Genomic DNA, 15,000 nt, shown 5'->3' with positions numbered 1-15,000 from the left:
ACGTTATAAAGTAGTCCACTAAGCCATTTCTAAATAATTGTGAAAGTTATAAAGCAGTCCACCAGTTCATTGCTAAAATATTGTGAAAGATATACAGCAGTCCACCAGGTCATTGCTAAAATATTGTGAAAGTTATAAAGTAGTCCACCAAGTCATTGCTAAAATATTGTGAACGTTATAAAGTAGTCCACCAAGTCATTGCTAACATATTGTGAAAGTTATAAAGCAGTCCACCAAGTCATTCCTAAAATATTGTGAAAGTCATAAAGCGGTCCACCATGTCATTGTTAAAATATTGTGAAAGTTATAAAGCGGTCCACCAAGTCATTGCTAAAATATTGTAAAAGTTATAAAGCGGTCCACCAAGTCATTGCTAAAATATTGTTAAAGTTATAAAGCAGTCCACCGAGTCATTGCTAAAATATTGTGAAAGTCATAAAGCAGTCCACCAAGTCATTGCTAAAATATTGTGAAAGTTATAAAGCAGTCCGCCAATTCATTGCTAAAATATTGTGAAAGTTATAACGTAGTCTACCAAGTCATTCATAAAATATTGTGAAAGTCATAAAGGTCATTCCTAAAATATTGTCTTTTCATGCGCAAACATTTGTTTTGGTTAAAATACATAAGTAAATAAATACCCTTCCCCTACCCTACCTACCCGGTTTTGTATAATTCATGCTAACAATCTGTTTAGTTAAAAATAAAAATAAAAAAAAAAATCAATGTATTTATTTTCTAAAAACTAAGCTTTGGTTTTGTAAGGCCTGTCTTACACTGTGCCGAATATCCTTACGAATATAAACATGTTGTAGTCCGCAAAGAAAGAGACGAATGGACAGGAAAAATATTGAAAATTCGAAGCCTTACCGATCATTGTGAATGCATACAAATATACGAATGTCTTGCGGATGTATTACGAACGTTGGGAGTGGCCTTGCGAGTGTTGCGAGTGCTTGCAAACATTATACGAATAAAGCGATTATGCATTTCGCATTGTTCGTAATACTGCTCTTACACTGTGCTGAATTTCCCTTGCGAATAGAATTCACCAATAATTCGTAATGATCGGGACATGCCACATGGTCGCAAGACATTTGTAAATGTTCTTAGCCATTCGCCACCATTCGTCTCTTGTTGCGAATATTAGCAACATGCTCCTAATATTCGCAAGGAACGTATATTCTTCAGTATTCGCAAGCCATTCGTAATCATCGTAAAGGTATTCGTAGAGCTCGCAAGGCGTTCGCAATGATCGGTACACATTCGCAAGCACTCGCAACTATTCGTAAGACATTCGCAAGATCGGCGGACTACGGTCATTGTAAACAAAATGCAGTGCAGTTTATTCTGTGAGTTCCACAGCTTGACTAAATGTAGTAATTTCGCCTTACGCGACTTGTTCTTACTACATGAATTCGTGAGAAAGAAAGACATGCAAATCAACCCTGTCATGAACATTTGCGGTTTATAAAATTATTCAATTTTTTTTTCTTAACTCGACAAAACCAAATTGGTTTTTTTCTTTGCTCAATGCTATGCAGATATCTACGAAATGGTCAGTCTGAAAACAACTCAAAACGTCGTGAAAAGAATCAATATTCATAGTAGTAAGTCGCGATATAACCTTCGTGTTTGAAAACGACGTTAAACACCAAATAAAGTAAGAAAGAACAGTAAGTGGTGTTCCTTGTCACTTGTTTCTAATCACTATGAAGACGTAATAACTCCGTGATTGGGTTGAAAACCCACACACACACACACACACACACACACACGCACACGCACACGCACACACACACAAACACACACATACATACACACACACACCTACACACACACACACACACACACACACACACACACACACATACACACACACACACATACACACACACACACACGCACACGCACACACACACACACACGCACACACACGCACACACACACACACACACACACACACACACACCAAACGATTGTAACTTTGTACTTTCGACAGAAGCATGTACAGGTGTTTGTGTACAATGTGTGATCTTGGATTGTTTTACTATGTTTCAGTTGACCAGAAGGCATAAACTTCAGCAATGGCAATGAACCGACCCTTGATACTTTTGGCAGGGTTCTGCTTGGTGCTTCTTATGGCACTTTATGGTAAGGTCATCTGCAAGAACAAACACGTCGTGTTTGGCGAAATGACTACATTTAGTCAAGCCGTCGAATTAACAGAATGAAACTGAACGCACAGCATAGTTTCACTAATGCAATACAGCTTCGTCAATTCCCGCGAGAAGGAAATTGCTCTTTTTTCACGTGTAAAACGAAGTATTGCGCTAAGCAAGAAAGAGCGCTTTTCTGTATTCTTTTTAACTTGTTAAGCTTTTTTTGAAAACCACATTATCATATCTATCTGTTTTTGAAATCAGTAATTGATAAAGAATAAGATAAAGTAATTTTTAAATCGATTTTTTAAATGTTAAATGTTTAAATGTTAATCGTGGTACTAATTATTCTATTTTCGTTAAGTGTGATCACATTATGAGATTAAACATGACATATGTATATATTTTTAGATTTAGAATTTGATGAAAAATACGATGCAATCAATTTAAATTGTGTTTGCGAAATTCGATTTTAATGACAAATTAAATGAGCAAACTCATTAAATAATGTTTAAGCCTCGAAGCTAAAATACAATACCAAAGTCCAGCCTTCGTCGAAGACTACTTGACCAAAATTTAAACAAAATTGGTTAGAAAATGAGAGCGCGATAGTGCTGCCTAAACTTTCACAAAAAGCCGTATATGACGTCATCAAAGACATTATGGGGATATCATACCCAGGAACTCTCATGTGAAGGTTCATCAAGATCGGTCTAGTAGTTTTCTCAGAATCACTCTACCCACTCACAAGGGCGGTTGGGGCGGCTTTTTATGCACATCTTGTATTTTTGTTCTTTTTTTACAAGATTACAAGTTTTGACTAAATGTTTTAACATAGAGGGGGAATCGAGACGAAGGTCGTGGTGTATGTATGTGTGTGTGTGTGTGTGTGTGTGTGTGTGTGTGTGTGTGCGTGTGTGTCTGTGCGTGTGTGTGTGTGTGTGTGTGTGTGTGTGTGTGTGTGTGTGTGTGTCTGTGTGTCTGTGTGTGTCTGTGCGTGTGTGTGTAGAGCGATTCAGACCAAACTACTGGACCGATCTTTATAAAATTTTACATGAGAGTTCCTGGGAATGATATCCCAGGACATTTTTTCTTTTTATCGATAAATACCTTTGATGACGTCATATCCGGATTTTTGTAAAAGTTGAGGCGGCACTGTCACACCCTCATTTTTTAATCAAACTGATTGACATTTTGGCCAAGCAATCTTTAACAAAGGCCGGACTTCGGTATTGCATTTCAGCTTGGTGGCTTAAAAATTAATTAATGACTTTGGTCATTAAAAAATCTGAAAATTGTAACAAAATATGTTTTTGTATAAAACGATCCAAATTTACGTTCATCTTATTTTTCATCATTTTCTGATTCCAAAAACGTATAAATATGTTATTTTTGGATTAAAAACAAGCTCTGCAAATTACAAATATAACAATTATGATCAAAATTAAATTTTCGAAATCAATTTAAAAACACTTTCATCTTATTCCTTGTCGGTTCCTGATTCCAAAAACATATAGATATGATATGTTTGGTTTAAAAACACGCTCAGAAAGTTAAAACGAAGCGAGGTACAGAAAAGCGTGCTATCCTTCTCAGCGCAACTGCTACCCCGCTCTTCTTGTCAATTTCACTGCCTTTGCCATGAGCGGTGGACTGACGATGTTACGAGAAATTGCATTGCGTTCAGTTTTATTCTGTGAGTCCGAGAGCTTGACTAAATGTTGTATTTTCGCCTTACGCGACTTGTTTTAAATTGTTGGGCCTGCATAAAGTCCTTTCATCTGCCGCGTCCGAATAAAGCGTAAAACACGGTTACAACATTTCTGGCTTAGGTACACGTTGTTGGTTGTTGGGTGTTGGTTTGTTGGTTTGTTGGGTTGTTGGGGTGGTGGGTTGTTGGGGTGGTGGGTTGTTGGGGTGGTGGGTTGTTGGGGTGGTGGGTGGTGGGTGGTGGGTGGTGGGGTGGTTGATGCGTGCTTGCTTGCTTGCTTGCTTGCTTGCTGCTGTTGCTGCTGTTGTTGATGTTGTTGCTGTTGTTGTTGTTGTTGTTGTTGTTGTTGTTGTTGATGCTGGTGTTGTTGTTGTTGTTGTTGTTGTTGTTGTTGTCGTCGTTGCTGTTGTTGTCGTTGTTGTCGTTGCTGTTGTTGTCGTTGTCGTCGATGTTGTTGTCGTTGTCGTTGTCGTTGTCGTTGTCGTTGTCGTTGTCGTTGTCGTTGTCGTTGTCGTTGTCGTTGTCGTTGTCGTTGTCGTTGTCGTTGTTGTTGTTGTTGTTGTTGTTGTTGTTGTTGTTGTTGTTGTTGTCGGTGTTGTTGTTGTTGTCGGTATTGTTGTCGGTATTGTTGTTGTTGTTGTTGTTGTTGTTGCAAAGTCATTAATTAATTGTTAAGCCTCCAAGCTGAAATGCAATACCAAAGTCTGGCCTTCGTCGACGATTGCTTCGCTAAAATGTCAATCAATTTGATTGAAAAATGAGGGTGTGACAGTGGCCCCTCAACTTTTACAAAATGCAGGATATGACGTCATCAAAGACATTTATCGAAACAATGATACCTAGTTCGTCTGATTTGATTGTATTCGCATTGCTGCTCAAATTCAACTCTACCCTTGACTTTCATGAACACCTTTGTTTGTGATCGTACTTCATTGTTGCTGTTCTCCTTTCTGTTGGTTCTTTGCGAGTTTTCCATATTGTTTATATTTACTTTCTTTTCTAGTTTTTCTTTTAAAGTTGCTTTTTCACTTAGACATATCGCTCTGTTCCAATTTATACACTGAACGTAATCCTAAAAAAAATGTCATTCCTACTTAGAACTTCGATATTTCTGCTCTGTTCACCCAACTGTCCTCTTTCTCCTTTCCTGATAGAGACATTTTTTTCTCCGTCCAAGAGTGCTTCCTCCGAGAGACCAGTGCTTGCCTAAAAATGACTTGCCGCATGTGTGCACTAACATAAAAAATGAACTCAAGTAAAAACCAATTTCTTGCTGACAGATAAAAATAAATAATCAGTTGTTTGTTTGTTTGCTTAACGCCCAGCCGACCACGAAGGGCCATATCAGGGCGGTGCTGCTTTGACATTTAACGTGCGCCACACACAAGACAGAAGTCGCAGCACACGCTTCATGTCTCACCCAGTCACATTATTCTGACACCGGACCAACCAGTCCTAGCACTAACCCCATAATGCCAGATGCCCGGCGGAGCAGCCACTAGATTGCCAATTTTAAAGTCTTAGGTATGACCCGGTCGGGGTTCGAACCCACGACCTCCCAATCACGGGACGGACGCTTTACCACTAGGCCAACCGTGCCGGTAGTTCGGTGGGTTATAGGAACACGAAAATACTTAGCGTGCCTCCGCCGAATCGCCGATACCGCTTTCTACATTGCGGGGTAAAAACGGTCATACACGTACAAATCCACGTGTGCTAAAAACATGAGTGAACGTGGGAGTCTAAGCCCCCCACACACACACACATGTACACACGCACGCACACACACGCACCTAAAGTGTGGATGGTTACCTAAGAGGCGGCACTGGGTGCAGTGCCTTTCTAGTGCACTTGCACTACAACAGCACTGGGTGCAGTACTCGCTCCGGCATCGAAGAATTTTGCACTAAAAAATGCACAAAATTTCACCTATTTCGTCGCCTATAGAGGACGGAAAGAATGTCATTTTGAACATTGTTATGACATTCTTTCCGTCAAAAAAGTCAATTTAACGGTGTTTAATGAAGCTACCATCCACACATTTATGGTTGCCATCCAGAGTTTAGGTTGCCATCCACGTGTGGATGGTTGCGTTATGGTGATTTAGGCAACCAAACCTGTGGAAACGGGGGTACACACACACACACACACACACACACACACACACACACACACACACACACACACACACACACACACACACACACACATTATAGACATTCTAAAATAAAACACATTGGAACATAGATTAAGCCAGAGGGTGAAGCACAACAAAACACAAACATAGGTACTGATTCAAATTAACCACAATCATTCGTTATTGACACCAGACATAATAGACACAGCTGTGCTATATTGCGTCGTCACTCATGGTATTTGCTTCCACATCTTCCGGCTGGTCAAGCTTTTCAAGCTCTGCTGCGTGCTTAGTTTCATTCTTCGTTTTAGCTCTGAAATTAAGAAGCGGCAAAATAGAATTCAACTACTTGTTTACGCGTTTGCATTTTAAATAGAGCTGTTCAGGAGAAACAAAATCACAAGAAAGAAAGAAAAGTAACTTTTGGACCCTGCCTTTGCTATTATGGGCATTAGCAGTATTATATAATTATGTCTGTCTAGATGTCCGTCCATCCATATGGTTCTATATCTGTCTGTCTGTTTAAATATCACTTCTCTTCTCTCTCTCACACTTACCCCCCCCCACACACACACACATACACGCGCACATACACACACACATATACACACAGACACAGACACAGACACACACACACACACACACACACAGCCACACACACACACACACACACACACACACACATACATACACACACACACACATATACACACACACACACACGCACACACACACACACACACATACACACATACACACACACATACACACACACACACACACACACATGAACATATACTCACCGACACCGCTTTCTACCAGTGTGAATAACTCCACAAATCATGATGATGACAAAGAACAGAACGAGAAAGGCAACTAGGACCGGAACAATGGCTTTAGCTACAGAGCTGCCGCTTGATTCAGGTTTTAGAATGTCTGAAGAAAGACAGAAAAAACAATTACGTTTTCTTACCTGGATTTAATTAATAATGTCGTGTTGTCCTCTTCAGATACTTATGATTCTGTCCGGATGGCTAGCGGATGATGTTTTATCTATTTAAACCAAAATCAAAGCAACTTTTACACAATGCGTTAGAAGAAACGTTGTTCAGGGCGATTAGTACTATATTGTGTTAAAATGACTCGTTTTTATCCTTCGCAGTGTCAGCCCTGTACACGTACACATTTACAAATCAAGAGGAAACACGCTCACATTTAAACCTAAAAGAGCCCCACGCTCAATGTCGCATTTTAATATATTCGATTGAACTATCGTGCTATTCAAAACTGTCACGCTCATAGGATAGAGACTGACCAAGGAATGCAGTGAAACTGAACTTGACAAGTGTGGGGGAAAAAAACATGCATGTGGCACAGTACAGAGGTCAGGGGGGGGGGGGGGGGGGGGGGGCGCGTTACTGAGGCTCGTTCGGTGTTGACATTTTTGGTTCTACCACTTAAATATGTTCGAGGGTAGAGCAACAACGATTAGGGATAGCACTTAACATTTTTAACACAGGCTAGTACTAATCACCCTGAACAACTTTTCTTCTTAAGGTGTTACGAGTGTGTTCGGGTTGCGGTTCTTGCTCATGTTTATACTCACTGAGTTACTTCCCTTGGATCTGGATCTGGATCTGGATCTGGATAACCCGCCTGGGTTGGTGGTTTGCGGGTGCGAATGCGTATACGCACGGTTCAGTGTGCTTTCGCGAAAGGGTGTGTCATATGCACGGCTAGAACTAAGATACTTCTTGATTTCAGTAAATAGTTTCATTACATGTCAACTAGTTCGTTTTTAAATGATTTTTTAGAGATCGCCAAGTGGTATTGTGTGAATAACATCATTCGATCGATTGTACGCACGGCGCCGTGCTTCTAGTAGCTCAGTCCATTCCTTCTTTCCGGTGTGGAAACAGACGTGTTTCTGGCGAAAGAATCGGCGTTTTCAACTCGCCATATCTTCATATTCATTCGGACTAGAACAACGAAATATAAATTTCTTGTAAAAAAAATCCCGAGCCTTGCGACTCTGGTAGTCATTTTCTTACGCGAAGCGGCCTTTGGTAGGTACGACAGTTTTAGTCCCAAGTATATCTAAAACGCACGTGGACGAGTTTTCAATGGCGTATTTGAAGTCTGTGAATGTTGTGATTACAAATCATTTCGGGGCACCCCTCAGTCTATACGTACAGACAAACAAATTGCATGGAACGAAAGTTGAGAGGCTGGACTGTAAGTTGTTGTTTTGACTTCTACAAATCTCGCAGGTCTTTTATGCAAAACAGACTCAAAATTGCATTGTTCACGCAAGTGTAGATCTAGATGACGAGACTATCGAAGGAATGGAATACACTTGCCTACAGATATAATAGACAGACACTGTCTATTTATATCTATGACTTACCCTAGCCCATATGTTAGAATAAAGAACATACTTTGCTCTTTTGAATGATGTATGATTTGGCACTGTACACAGGATTTTAGACCTGCCCCCGAAGTGATTTTTCCATAAACCCGTCAAAAAGCTCACTCTGTTTTGGCCGTAAAAAGCGCTCAAATGAAGTCAATTTCTAACCTGTGTCGTGTGTTCGAAGGAGTACATCTCCGATGCCATTGCCTTGCAACCTCAAAGAAATATATTTTAATAACCCGCTAAATGAACGGTTTTTTTAGTGTGAAATAGTCTAAAAGCCGGAGATTTGCTTCGTTTCTTTGCTGCGACACAAAACCAAAACCAACTATAGATCTGCGGTGACATTATGAGTTCGTTTTCGACATTGCAGTGAAGTTGCGTGGATCTTCGACGATTCCCGTTCGGTTTAATGTGGATAGAGCTTTGATTGAATGTAACTGCTTTGAAAAGTTACAACATGAGTCCTTGGGATCGATGTTTTTCGGTAAACTTCTTCGTATCCTTGACTTTACTTTTGACTTGAACAGATCCAGATCGGCTGGGGCTGTTGATCGCCTACACAGATCTATATGAAGTTGACTCGACACGGCGAACCGCCGAATCCGTGCCCTCTCGTCGGTCCTACCCCCAAATCCCTTACCAGCCTCAGACCCCACCTCACCATTCTAACCTCACTTGCGCACTATGTGTGATTATCCCTTCCTCATGAAAGAGAAAGTGGAGAAAGGGGAAAAATGAAGATTTTTTCTTACTACACAAGTCAGGGATAGTCAGGGATTGTTGACATGTACATTGTCAAGAGGTCAAAACAAATTTTAAAAGCTGTTGGACACTGCACTAGTGTTGCTCTAATCAAGGCGAGTCTGGAACAATAGGTCCACCCCACCAAAAAGTCAACATGGAATTAGTTATGATTTTTTTGGCCTTTTTGCTTGGGTACGGCCAAGTCAAAAAGGTGAATAGTCATAACAAGTTCAGTTTGGGGTCTTTTTCAAATCTGTTTGCTGCATCTTTTCTGTGACCATTCTGGCTATGCACTGACAGTCAAAAAAGTGAAGAAGGGGGAAAATGAAGATTTTGGGTGTTGGTTTTTTTGGGACAAATTTTGAAGAAGGGAAAAAGGAAGATTTTGGGTGTTGTTTTTTTCTAAGTCCAAAAAAGATTATAAATATTCATAACAAATTCAGTTTTGGGTCTTTTTCAAATCTGTTTGATGCATCTTTTCTGTGACCATTGTGGCTATGCACTGACACACAAATAAGTGGAGAAAAGGGAGAAATGAAGATTTTTTTCTCACTGCACAACAGTCAGGGATTAGGGTTACATGTTTACATGTACATTGTCAAGAGGTCAAAACAAATTTTAAAAGCTGTTGAACACTGCACTAGTGTTGCTCTAATCAAGGCGAGTCTGGAACAATAGGTCCACCCCACCAAAAAGTGAACATGGAATTAGTTATGATTTTTTTTAGTCTTTTGGCTTGGGTACGGCCAAGTGAACAAGGTAGGAAAGGTTAGAAATAGTCATAACAAGTTCACTTTTGGGTCTTTTTCAAATCTGTTTGCTGCATCTTTTCTGTGACCATTGTGGCTATGCACTGACACTCAAAAAGGTGGAGAAAGGGGAAAAATGAAGATTTTTTTCTTACTATACAACAGTCAGGGATTGTTGACATGTACATTGTCAAGAGGTCAAAACAAATTTCAAAAGCAGTTAAACACTGCACTAGTGTTGCTCTAATCAAGGCGAGTCTGGAACAATAGGTCCACCCCACCAAAAAGTCAACATGGAATTAGTTATGATTTTTTTGGGCCTTTTTGCTTGGGTACGGCTAAGTCAAAAAGGTGAGAGGGGTTACAAATAGTCATAACAAGTTCAGTTTGGGGTCTTTTTCAAATCTGGTTGATGCATCTTGTCTGTGACCATTGTGGCTATGCACTCAAAGTCAAAAAAGTGCAGAAAGGTGACAAATGAAGATTTTTCCTTCTTTCAAGACAATGTGTGATTTGGCACATTTTGCCTCAGTCTTTATCAAGAGCCTGTCTAACCCACTTTGAAGCTGTTGGAGACTGCAGTAGTGTTCCTTACATCAAGGCGAGTGCACAATGGTGCATTCTTCTTCTTCTTAGTGATAGGTAGCCAACATCAGCATGGTGATGAATCTGCTACGCTTGGGTGATGGTGGTTCCGGTCTATTGCTTGGTCAGGGGTGAAGTTCGGGGGGGGGGGGGAGGTTGGGGGTAGGGAGGGGGGGATGATGGGTCAGTGGAGAGTTGCCAGCCTGGCCTGAAAGGATGCCAGGGATGGCGCTGTGGCAGTTTCTACAGGCAGGCGGTTCCACTCTGGAATGGTGCGCGGGAAGAATGTTTTCTGCCTGTAGGCTGTCCTAGAGTGGGGGATTTCGTAGGACAGAGCGTGGGTCTGCCTGGTCGTGCACTTGGGTGGGCTTGGCTTTGGTGCGTGGTTGCTCTTCACTGCGACAAGTTCGTGGTGGACTTTGTAGAAGGTTGTTAGTCTCGCTCGCCTCCGTCTGCTCTCAAGCGTAGGCCACTCAAGGTCTTCGAGCATGTTGTTGACGCTGGAGGTCTGGCGGAAGCGATGCGACACCCATCTGGCTGCTCTTCTTTGGACCTTTTCGAGAGAGGCACTGTCTTCAGCGGTGTGTGGGTCCCATACTGGGCTGGCATACTCTAGGATGGGTCGTACTAGTGCCTTGTATGCAGCCGCCTTGGCCTTCTTGTTGCTGAGCTTGATGTTGCGTCTAGCAAAGCCAAGTGCTCTGTTTGCCTTGTTGGTGATGTTGGCGATGTGGGTGTTCCACTTCAGGTCTTTGGTCAGGGTGACGCCGAGGTACTTAGCCTGGGTCTCCTCCTGGAGTTTCTGGCTGTGGAGCTGGTACTCGTATGGTAGGGTGGTACGGCGTCGGGTCATGTGTACGGTGGTGCATTTGGCAGGATGGAATGCCATCTTCCACTTCTGTTCCCAGGACGCCAGTCTGTCGAGGTCTGTTTGGAGGTTTTCTTGGTCCGCTGCTGTCTTGACACCCCCCCCCCCCCCCTAATGTTCACTTTAATATCAATCAATCAATAGATATTCAGTCACAGTTTAACTAACTCATTCACCCTCATCACTCACTCATCCATCCATCACAACAACACTGTTTGATGCACAAACTGACTGCCTTCCGCCCTGGGAAGCCGCTTCGCTTCGCAATAACAACAACACTGAAAACTCGCCGGGAAATACCCCCACCACACGTACCACACGTGTGCTTGTTTCTTCCGACTAATATCAATTTTGGAGAAAAAAAAAGGACAAAACTGGATGAAAAATTATACGGCCCCTGCAATCTCATTACTCTGAAAGGGGAACCGGAAGTGGCTGGTCCTCAGGTTTCGAAGTTGACCGATATTCCCACTAAAGTGACCTAGATCCAAAGCCAGCCAGCCATTAGAATGCCGCGAATTGTTGTTACAGCCCCTGACTTTTTTATGTACGGAATCCGGTAGTCTTTTTGTTGTTGTTAATAATTATATTGCCAAACGTTATGACATTTTGGGATAATTGAAAAAGTTTCAATACACATTGGCTGAGCACCTGTGTGCTCAAAGGAAATGTCGCTTGTTTTTATTAAAACTAATTTTCAATGGTCATTCGTGCAAGCCGTCACACAAAACATGCGTGCCTCTGTGCCTCTGTGAGTATGCGTGTGGCTGCTTTCATAGTTAGGGTGCAAGCGTTTTAATCATTTACCCCACACCAAAAGCCCCCCACACACACACACACACACCCCGATACCTGTCAAATTCCCTCAGAATGCATGAACAATTCCGTTACCTCAGATCATCACCAGGAAAAATTCCTCCGCATCCAAAATATCAGGACTTTAGATATCAGATACCGACTTTATGTAATGCGCTTCAAAATCATATTCGCAAAGAGAGAGAGAGAGAGAGAGGAGAGAGAGAGAGAGAGCGAGAGAGAGAGAGAGAGATGAGAGAGAGAGAGAGAGAGAGATGAGAGAGAGAGAGAGAGAGAGAGAGAGGGAGAGAGAGAGAGAGAGAGAGAGAGAGATGCGAGAGAGAGAGAGAGAGAGAGAGAGAGAGAGAGAGAGAGAGAGAGAGAGAGAGAGCTGGACACGAAGAAGGGAAGCTACAATCGCCCCAGGCCATATATACTATTTGTTTCCTGAGCCTGGACCATTGAGACGGTTACCTCATAGATCTGTTCATTCTTCAGTTTGTCGGTGTCAAAAGTCCACACAACCGTTCTTTGTCCCGTTCCTGTACCAACCAAGGGCTGCTGCCACAACAATGGAACGCTGCGCAAACGGCCGTTCATGAGAGTGACTGCTGCAAACAGCAAAACTTGTGTGAAACATAAGTAATCAATTTATCTACTTGACTATATTCACAACAGGGACCTATCACTCTGCTTTGCATGTTTTTATGCCTACGGATTTTCAAATACTCTGCAACACATGTAACCCAAATTCAACATGTGCCCGTACAATACCGCTGCTTTTATGAAAACATTGCTTCGGCCATGTTGATTTTAGCGACATGGTGGCCGCGTTTGAGTTTGAGCGAATTAATGTCCTCCTTGGTGGCGTGAAGGAGGGCTAGTTTGCTGTCAAAGCCCTCTTTAGAAAGTTCCTCCGCCACCGTGCTGGGGAGCTGCGCAGACCATTTGTCGAACCGAAAGGATCTCCGCTGGATTCCATTCTAAGAGCTTGTGAAGAGCGCTGCTGCGACGCGGGCGCAGGTAAAAAGCCAAGTGAGCGGCCCCACTGCTGGTCAGTCAAACATGCCTGACATCAGCTCACAATTTAAGACACAAATGCACCATAAAAGCATGCAGACCGAGGGGTTGTGACTGGTGGTACCCACCAGCACAGGCACAGTAAAAAGAGAGTTTAAATTATATTTATACTAAATAACACTTTAATCAACCAATTTTCTGTTGGAATTGTAAATCGCTTTGAGCTGTAAATCATGACTTGCGTTATAGAAAAGTGTTTTCTTTTCTTTTTCATTGTTAGGTGGATTTCAGCGTTTTAGTACAAGCAGTGGCGAGCAAAGACTCACTCAATTTGTGTGTGCGCTTGAAAGCGCGCGCGTGTTTGTGTGTGTCAATGTGTGGTGTGGTGTGTGTGTGTGTGAGAGTAAGTGTGTGTGGTGTGTGTGTGTGTGTGTGTGTGTGTGGTGTGTGTGTGTGTGTGTGTGTGTGTGATCAAAAGTTGACGAGGGAGGGAGGTGTTGGTGGGTTGGGATTGCGCCGGGGCACTAAGGACACTAATTGTTTGTAGTGCGATTCAGGCAAAACTACGGGACAGATGTTTATGTAACCTTGCAGACAAGTGTTCTGACCCCCACCCTTCACCCTGATTCAAACTCATGTATCACAAGTCCAGCGCTCTACCCAACTGACCTACAGCGCGCCCAAATGTGACCATCCACCACGGAATGAGTCGCAGTCACCTTTGCATGATTTTCATATTTTTACATTTTTCTAAGAGTCTTTTATGCTCTATCCAGTGGTGAAAACCGTTTAGAAAAGAGCGAAAACTGTTTGAGTTATAAGCCTGTGACTAAGGTGACCCTCACACTGTTACCAAGACACTCCCCGGACTTTTATTAAGCCTAGCGCAGAACCGCGCGAGGTTACATGCGACTCATTTCGTGGTGGAGGGTCACAAAGTATTCTTTTTATCATTTTGTAGTCAAGATAATGGGGGTGGGTTGTACGGGAAAATAAAATTATTGTGAAGCAGACAATAGGCAACAACTTATTTTGTTTACTGTACGTATATGTATACAGTGAACTTAGCTGTGTTAAGTTTAGTTATGTTTCTGTCGAGCGAATTTTTTTTAAATACGTTTTTACTACTAAGGAGTATAATTTAATGTGTACCCCTCGAGAAACCTCGATCATTTTCTGAAAATGCACGTTGATAAGTACCGTTTTATGATAAAGTTATACTCTCCATTCATTTATATACACAAACTAATGTTTCATTTATCATTTGTAGAGCTAAATATGTCAGTTGGGATCATGTTAAGAATCGCAGTGTTTTTTCGCAAAATCGTACTTGACAACCCCCAGTAAAGAAATTCTAAAAAAAAAGTTAATACGTCAACCTCTTTTTTTCTTTGCACAGATGTGTCCATATTGCTTAGAGGAACATGTGCACAAAATGTGTAATGTTCTTTCACGCGATTTGAACACACAAGTAACCCCTTAAGAATCGCAGTGTTTTCACAAAATCGTACTTGACAACCCCGGTAAAAAAATTCTACAAAAAAATTAATACGTCGACCACCTTTTTCTTCTTGCACAGATGTGTCCATATTGCTTAGAGGAACCTGTGCACAAAATGGTAATGTTTTTTCACGCAAATTTTTTTTAAATTACGTTTTTACTACTAAAGGAGTGGTAATTTTATGTGTACGCCCTCGATAAACCTCGATCATTTTCTGAAAATGCACGTTGATAAGTACCGTTTTATGATAAAGTTATACTCTCCATTCATTTATATACACAAAACTAATGTCTCATTTATTATTGTAGAGCT

At 41.7% G+C, this 15,000-nt stretch overlaps 1 long non-coding RNA gene across 1 annotated transcript; it reads right to left on the bottom strand.

The window, feature by feature from the left end:
• Positions 1–6,157: 6,157 nt before the first annotated feature.
• Positions 6,158–6,948, bottom strand: LOC138954721 (uncharacterized). Its single transcript, XR_011451949.1, has 2 exons — positions 6,814–6,948; positions 6,158–6,323 (listed from the first exon to the last, which is right to left on the bottom strand). It is a non-coding gene; the product is annotated as an uncharacterized lncRNA (long non-coding RNA).
• Positions 6,949–15,000: the final 8,052 nt, after the last annotated feature.

Source organism: Littorina saxatilis, unplaced genomic scaffold (assembly GCF_037325665.1).
Source record: "Littorina saxatilis isolate snail1 unplaced genomic scaffold, US_GU_Lsax_2.0 scaffold_1212, whole genome shotgun sequence".
NCBI classification, from domain to species: Eukaryota; Metazoa; Mollusca; class Gastropoda; order Littorinimorpha; family Littorinidae; genus Littorina; species Littorina saxatilis.
This window is presented reverse-complemented; position numbering and strand designations above follow the sequence as displayed.